The sequence below is a fragment of the Dipodomys spectabilis genome, unplaced genomic scaffold, assembly GCF_019054845.1.
Source record: "Dipodomys spectabilis isolate Male_0828 unplaced genomic scaffold, ASM1905484v1 ptg000017l, whole genome shotgun sequence".
Lineage (NCBI taxonomy): Eukaryota > Metazoa > Chordata > Mammalia > Rodentia > Heteromyidae > Dipodomys > Dipodomys spectabilis.
The window spans coordinates 1,331,448-1,340,071 of record NW_024870694.1 but is presented as its reverse complement, the minus strand read 5'-3'; positions in this window follow the sequence as shown (position 1 = coordinate 1,340,071).

The window sequence follows — 8,624 nt, the reverse complement described above, 5'->3', positions numbered from 1 at the left end:
AACCTTTTAAAACCATTGCTTCCTTTATAGTTGAAATAGGATATACACTCTTCTCAGAATATGACTTTAAAATAAAAATGAATATTGTACATCATATAAACACATTCATGTAACTGTAACCTCTCTATACAGTATTTTTACAATAACAAATGTATTTAAAAAATAAATAAAAATTTATTCCAAAAAAAAAAAAGAAAGCCCACAGATTGGGAGAAGATCTTCATTAGCCATACAACAGACAAGGGTCTCATATCTAAAATATACTTAGAACTCAAAAAATTAAATCCCTGGGGCTGGCTCAGTGGTAGAGCGCTTGCCTTGCATGCATGAGGCCCTGGGTTCAATTCCTCAGCACCACATAAGCAAAAAGAAAAAAGCCAGAAGTGGTGCTTTGGCTCAAGTGATAGAGCGCTAGCCTTGAGATGAAGAGCTGAGGGACAGCGCCCAAGCCCAGAGTTCAGGTCCAACGACTGGACCAAAAAAAAAAATTTAAATCCCTCAACAACAAATCCTCAAAGAACCAACCACCTGATTAAGTGGGCTAAAGACTTAAAGAGTGACTTCTCTGAAGAGGAAAGAAGGATGGCCAATAGACACATGAAGAAATACTCAACTTCTCTAGCCATAAAAGAAATGCAAATCAAAACAACATTGAGATTCCACCTCACCCCAGTTAGAATGGCTATAATCAAGAACTCTAATAGCAACAGATGCTGGAGGGGATGTGGCCAAAAGGAAATCCTACTGCATTATTGGTGGAAATGTAAACTTGTTTAATCACTTTGGAAAGCAGTATGGAGGTTCCTCGAAAGGCTCCACATAGAGCTCCCTTGTGACCCAGTAATCCCACTTTTGGGCATTTACCCAAAGAATCACAAAGGCTACACACAAGCTACAGGTACAACTATGTTTATCACAGCATTATTCACCATAGCTAAGATATGGAACCAACTCAGATGCCCCTCAGTAGATGAATGGATTAACAAAGTGTGTTATATATACACAATGGAATTCTATGTTTCCATCAGAAAGAATGACATTGCCCCATTTGCTAGGAAATGGAAAGACTTGGAAAAAAATGCTATTAAGAGAAGTAAGCCAGGCGCAAAGAAATATAGGTCCCATGGTTTCCCTTATTTGCAATAACTAGTATATGTCTAGGACAAGCCAAAAAGCTCAAAGGCTATGTACATAATCATATAAGTTGATGTTAAACAGAATGAACCCCAAGAAAAGGACACAGAGGTTTTATCTTTGTTGCTGTTGTCTTCAATGTACTTATCAAGTGCAATGTGATTTTTTTTTTTGTTTCTTTTGTATTTTCTTCTGCCATGGTACAACCCCTGTTTTCACTCTATTTGATGTTGGTGTCCTGAACCTTGTATATACACTTTTCTAATTTTGGGAGGTGAAGGGAAAAAACACAATGCTGAAATAAGGATACAAGTTGACCCACTGTAACCATGAGATGTAAAGACACTATGTTGAAAAAGAACTTTACAACTTGTGAAGGGGGAGGGAGGGAGTTGGGGAGGTTGGAGGGAAAGGATGGTAGGGGAAAAACAAAGGAGGAGGTAACAATGCTCTATAGGAAATGCACTCATTACCTTTCTCATGTAACTGTACTCCACTGTACAGAATCTTTCACAATAAAAAATATATATTAAAGAAAAAGAAAAGTAGTGGCTAGGAGGTGGCTTAGTGGTAGAGCGCTTGCCTCACATGCGTGAGGCCTTAGGTTCGATTCCTCAGCACCACATAAACAAAAAAAGCTGGAAGTGGTGCCGTGACTCAAGTGGTAGAGTGCTAGCCTTGAGCTGAAGACCTGAGGAACAGCGCCTAGGCCAAGAGGTCAAGCCTTATGACTGACAAAAAATAAAAATAAAAAAAATAAGAAAAATAAGCCTGAGTTGCTCAGGTCATAGCTTGCAAGTAGGATGCAGTAGCTCCTACAGAGACCTCATAAAGACAACTTAGAGAAAATGTAAGCAAAAGAGAAAATACGACATTACCTGTCCTATTCAGAAACACAACAAAGCCCCTTTCTAGGACAGATCTTAATGGTGTCTAATAATCCTTATTTTAAGAAATAGGAAAAATGATATTTGTTTGTGTGTTTTAGATTTTACTTCATTTTATTTTTTTTTGGGGGGGGGGGGGTCTGGTCATGGGGCCTGAACTCTGGGCCTGGGTGCTGTCCCTCAGCTCTTCAGCTCAAGGCTAGCACGCTACCACTTGAGCCACAGCGCCACTTCCGGCTTTTTTCTTTTTTCTTATGTGGTTCTGAGGAATCGAACCCAGGGCCTCATGCATGCAAGGCAAGCGCTCTACCACTGAGCCACCTTCCCAGCCCCAGATTTTACTTCATTTTAAATTCGATGTTTCTTATTTCACTTTCTACAGCTTATCAAATTATTATATGTTAAATTTCAATTTATTATATACATGCAAATGCATCTGCATTCACATCCTTGTAAGTACATTGTATGCACATGGCTTTATCTGTCTGTGTATATATATATATATATATATATATGTGTATGTCAAAGAAAGATGTATATATAGATATATTATTGCCAACTGTAGCAACAAAACTATACTCATTTCCAACTTGTTAAACACCCACTCTCTTGTGTCATAACAGTACCAAAACTGGAGTAAATATTTTAAAATATTTGCTCAACATAGCTTGTTAATAGGAAAGGAATCATGTTCATTATAATGTATAATTACTTTCAAACCATATGCTGTTCTGATGTAAAGTAAGTTTAGGTTTTTGTAGGAGATACCTATAATTTCAAGAATAGATCATATCCAATATCACATACTTCTCAGCACAAAATGTGCTTTGCAACTTTGGCTCTGAATTTGGAAATGGAAAAGTGTTGTTGGTGATACTTAACTTTAGTTCCAAAATAGACTCTATAATATTGTGTGTTCCCTCCTTTGTGGACTTTATGCTGTTCCTCAGCATTTTCCATTTGTGGTTTAATCTTGAAAATATCTTATTATCCAATGGGGGTGAGGATGATGATTCACTATACACTTTACATCGAATCATCTTGTTTGTGCCACAAATACAATGACCGTGTTCAAGATCCAAGGAACCAAAGCCAGCCCTGTAGGATCATCACCCCAAGGATGACATAAGTGTGGGAGGTTATTAGGGTTGGGTCAAGCATAGAAGAGCTTATAATAAGTGAAAGGTTTTTTAAGTTGTGCATTGCAGAAGTACAGCTCAAACAAGCTTAAGCAAACACAATAATTAAAAGATACTATTGAGAAGTTCAAGAATATACTTGCCAGGTGCCAGTGGCTCACTCCTGTAATTCTAGCTACTCAGGAGGCTGAGATCTTAGGATCACAGTTGGAAGCCAGCCCAGGCAGGAAAGTCCATAACAATCTTATCTCCAATAAATTATTCAGAGAAAGCCAGAGTGGTTTTGTGGTTCAAATGGTAGAACACTAGCCTTGAGTGAAAGAAGCTCAGAGACAGAACCCAGGCCCAGAGTTCAAGTCATAGGAACAGGGAAAAACAAAACAAAACAAAACAAATAGTATACTTGCTTTAGACATTATTAAATCTATAGCTTTAAACAATGCCACCAGTTTTTCATCATTCCTTCCTGTGTCTTGGCTATCTATGTCACACACAATTACCATCTATAGATTAACATGTACATATTTAGAAATTATACCAGCAGAGCTGAGGATCATAGCACACATTTATAATCTCAGCACTCAGGAGGCTGGGCAGGAAGATTGTTAGCTCAAGATCAGCCAAAGTATGCTAGTGAGTTTGAGGCAATGTTGGGACCATAATGTGTGACACTGTCTCCAAGAGAAAGGAGGAGCAGGAGAAAGAGGAAGGAATAAGAAGTCCTTTCAGGATGAACCTTTTTTTCCTTGTTTCTTGCTATCTCTGGCAGAAACTCCAGAGGCAGTCATGTGTCCATGCAGGAGTCAATCATCAGGCCACGAAATGTGATCATCCATTTGGTGAGACCTAGTTCTTGAATCTGTACTGTCTGAATGTTAAGATTAAATGGAATAGGAAAGGAGTTTCTCTATTACCATAGGAAGGTAGAAAGAACTGGGTGAGCAAGAATGGTAGGGGCTGGAGGTGTGGCTGGAGGTTTGTAGAAAACAAGGTTCTGACAAAAAAAAATAGTCCTAAGTGTAAAAAGGAAAACCTCATCTTCTTATACGCAGTTTAAACATAGATTTGCACCCATAGTGAGTTAATATTTAGTCCCTACACACTTTCTAATGCTCCAGCTGGCATGGAAAAGAGGTTCTATTTAATCAGCTTCTTCAGAAACATAATTTTAGGTGACTGACTCCAGTTTCACCTCTGTATTTTCCAAGACAGATGTAGTGCTAAGGATTGCTGGATATATCAGGTCATTTCAAAGATTAATTTCAAATGTTATTGGTAAATAGATTTCAGCATATGAGTTGTGGGAGGACCTAAAGCTATTCTCTATTTCCTGTGGAAAACAGGAAAAATTCTTAGCTACTCTATTAAATTTCAAGAGGTATCAGACATTTAATCCATACATCCTGACATCCTCATCCTCAAGCCTTATTGTTTCTGGATGTCATTGAGAATTCACATCATTACAGCTGCCTACTAACCATCAGAAAATACTGAGATGTTTGTTTGTTTTTTGGTTTTTTTTTTTTGGTGTAGTAGTCAGCTTTTCATCTCTTTTACAGGGATGAGACAGGTCTCTTTCAAAGAGACAGGTCTCTTTGAAGTAGGGAGATTTATTTCGTTCAGAGTTTTGAAGACTGGTGGTGCAAATGATATGGTGCAGGTTCTATGCATCCTCTCAGAAAATTGGGAGCAATGATGGGAACAAGTGAGTGGTTTTATCTTGAATCAGGAGCAGAGGGAGCTGGACAGGGCGTGACTTATTCCTTTTATAACAACACAAACTTGCCTGAACTCAGAGAATCAGACAACTACCAAACAGTCCCACAAGAATGATCTCATACCCAAAATGAACCTAGCAACTTCAAAGCGCAAAATTTAGGGTTATATGAGAAAAAAGTCGTAATCAAGAGAGTATTTACATGCAATATTTTAAAATCAAGATTAATGTTAAATGGTGCATAAGAAAGCAAAACAATATTTCATTTAGTTTGTTTATTAATTCATTAAGCAGTGCTGGGAACTGAGCTTAGGACCTCTTGCCTACTAGGCAAATGCTCTATCACTGAGCAACACTCCCAGTTTTCAGGTCCTTTTAAGTAAAGATGGGCTGCTTTTTGTTCATGAGTGCTTTATTCTGCATTATGGAACAACAGAATCTGTCTCTTCCAACCAGCCCTCAGTTCCTGAGCCTAGTGAAACCATGAAGCCTCATGTCAATAGCAGAGAGATTTGAGGGAGATGACGATGACTTGTAGATAGATTAAGCAACACAAGGCTTTACATGACCCAGCTCCAAAAATCCTAGAGGTGAAATAGGTCATTCTTTTCTTTTCTTTTTTTTTCTTTTTTGCTAGTCCTGGGGCTTGAACTCAGGGCCTGGGCACTGTCCACTTCTGGTTTTTTCTGTGTTTGTGGTACTGAGGAATTGAACCTAGGGCTTCATATATGCTATCCAAGCACTCTACCACGGAGTCACCTTCCCAGCCTGAGTAGGCCATTTCTTTGAATCTGGCTTAATTCACTTAATATAATTTTTCCAAGTCTTTCTTTGCATTTCCTAACAAATGGGGCTGTGTCATTCTTTCTAGTGGAAGCATAGGATTCCATTATATATATATATATATATATATATATATATATATATATATATATATATATATATATCACATTTTCTTGATCCATTTATAACCTGATGCTAAGTGAAATGAGCTCTAAGATAGGGACACAAGAGATTTTATCTTTCTTGTTGTTCTTTTTAATGTGCTTATAATGTACTATGTGATTTTTTTTGTTTCTTTTGTATGTTCTTCCCCCATGGTACAACCCCTGTTGTCACTGTATTTGATTCTGGTGTTCTGCATCTGTATATACATTTTTCTAATTTGGGGAGGGGAAGGGAAATAACAAAATGTTGAAATAAGGATACAGGATGACCCATTGTAACAAGGAGATGTACAAGACACTATGTTGCAAACAAACTTTACAACTTTGAGGGGTGGGGAAGGGAGGACTTGGGGAGGTAAGGAGGAAAGGGATGGTAGGGGGAAAACAAAGGAGGGGATAACAATGCTGGATAAGAAATGGACTCATTATCTTGCTCGTGTAACTGTAACCCCTTTGTACAGTATCTTTACAATAAAGAAAAACATTTTTAAAGGAAAAAAACCCCGCAGGTATATCATTATATTTAGCCCCAGAGAATGCTTACTCCTAGTACTCCCCTAGATGGTTTGCTTTTGTTGGTCTTGAGTCTCCACCCTAAACATGTGGATTTTGCCTTAAAATTTTGTGCAAGCTACTTTGGGGACTGCAGGTCTTTGGGACAGGAGTCCACCTGCACTTGCCAGCTTTCCAATAAGGACTTCTGATTCTACTTCTAAAAATTTGCCTTCTCTGTTTCTCCCAATTGAATTCCCGTATAACAATTCCCTTGTGGCTCTAATATGGGACAGTACTTTGATAAATGTGTATTGGGTTATATAGATTTCATTTATTTCAGGCCTTAGTATAGCTCCACAGCAACTAGGAAGCAGCAAGAACAATCATGAATTGTAAAATCCTCTGTCTCTAAGACAACAAGTTGTATCAATATCCATTAAATATTCAGGTCCTATGACCTAAGTTTCCTTTTTTTGGTCCCGTCAAGTAAATTCCTTGGGAACACATAATAAAATGTGTAACTTTTAAAGCACATTGTTGTAAATATGCATTTGTCATCAGGAAAATATTCTGCATTTTGCTGTTGAATGTCTAAAGCAATTTATAAACAATATTTTTTATCTTTTTGCCTATTTTTTCTTTATATCATTTACTTTTTATTTTTGTAGAGTAATTGTACAAAGGGCTTTCATTCTTACATTTACATACATGCCTATAACATACTTTAATCATATTCACCCTTTTCACCCTTTTTTCCTTCTCTCAATTTTATGCTGTTTCTCCATCAAACAATGCCCCTTTTAACAATCAGGTCTTATTATTTCAGTTATTTTTGTTTCTTTTTTTTGGGGGGGGGGGAGGTCCAGTCATGGGGCCTGAACTCTGGGCCTGGGTGCTGTCCCTCAGCTCTTCAGCTCAAGGCTAGCGCTCTACCACTTGAGCCACAACACCACTTCTGGCTTTTTTCTTTTTTTGTTTATATGGTGCTTAGGAGTCAAAGCCAGGGCCTCATGCATGCAAGGCAAGCTCTCTACCACTGAGCCACCTTCCCAGCCTCTATTTCAGTTATTTTAAGTCTAGCAAAAATGCATGATTCTTGTCACTGAGTTTGGTTTAATCTTGCTCAACATAATGTGTTTCAATTCCATCAATTTTCTGGCAAACTATAATTTCATTCTTCTTTATTGCTGAACTCATCCATTATATATATGAGGCACAGTTTCACTATCTTTTCATTGGTTGATGGGTACCTAGGCCAATTGCAAACTTTGTCTATTATGGATAGTGTGACAATAAACATGAGTATGCAGGCATCTCTCTTGTCTTAACTTAGACTCCTTAGAATATACAAACTATGGATAATTTGTTATCTTACATTTTTACAACAAAATGTGTTTTGTGGGCAATAAAACTGTTTCAGGATTTTTGTGAGTTGGTTGGTTGCTTTTTGGGTTTTATTGTGCTTTTTTTTGGGGGGGGGGGCAATGGTATTGAACCCAAGGTCATACGTAGACATCCTAGGCAAATGCTCTATCATTTTACCTGCACCATTAGCCCATTTTATATTTTGTTTCCAAGACAGATCCCATCAATTTTACTTGGGCTAGCCTCAAATTCATTATCCTGTAACCTATTCTACCAGAGAAACTGAAATTATAGGCATACCACCATTCTCAGAAAAACTATTCAAAATTTCTTGTGACAATTCTATGTGCTTCCTTCCATGAATACAAGATTAACCAGCAACAGTTATAGTTCCTATATGGAGGTATCTCACTCCGTTGAAAATGTATGTGGGAAGTTAACACCTGTGACATTAAACATGCTGTAATTACAAGAATGCTCACCTTTAAGAAAACAAATCAGACAACCAATGTGCTGGAAAATATGCATCTGGAATGTCCTCGCTACTTTGGTAGTATTTACGGACTCATCATTTTCATAGCTATAATCTTGTATACATTCCTTTTGATTGAATTGAGAAAGGACAAATTTTAATCATGGAGGAAATTAAGATGTAGCTGAAAGTGGTGGTAAGTATGGATGTAGGGCTTGCCTACATGAACCCAGATAGAGCCTTACATTTCCAGGGAAAAGAGGCAAGTTCTATTTAAAATTAAAGATGCCTACATTTCCAGTGTTATCTTCATTAGCTGACATTTAGCTGGCTGGGTCACCAGTCAAGTTGTTTTTATAATCAATTAAATAGTAGCTATGCTTCCATTGCAATGAGCAGTGTGTGGGAAACTTTGATGGTCTTTAGAATAATCTATTAAAAATTATTGACCAATTTGGTTTTTCTATT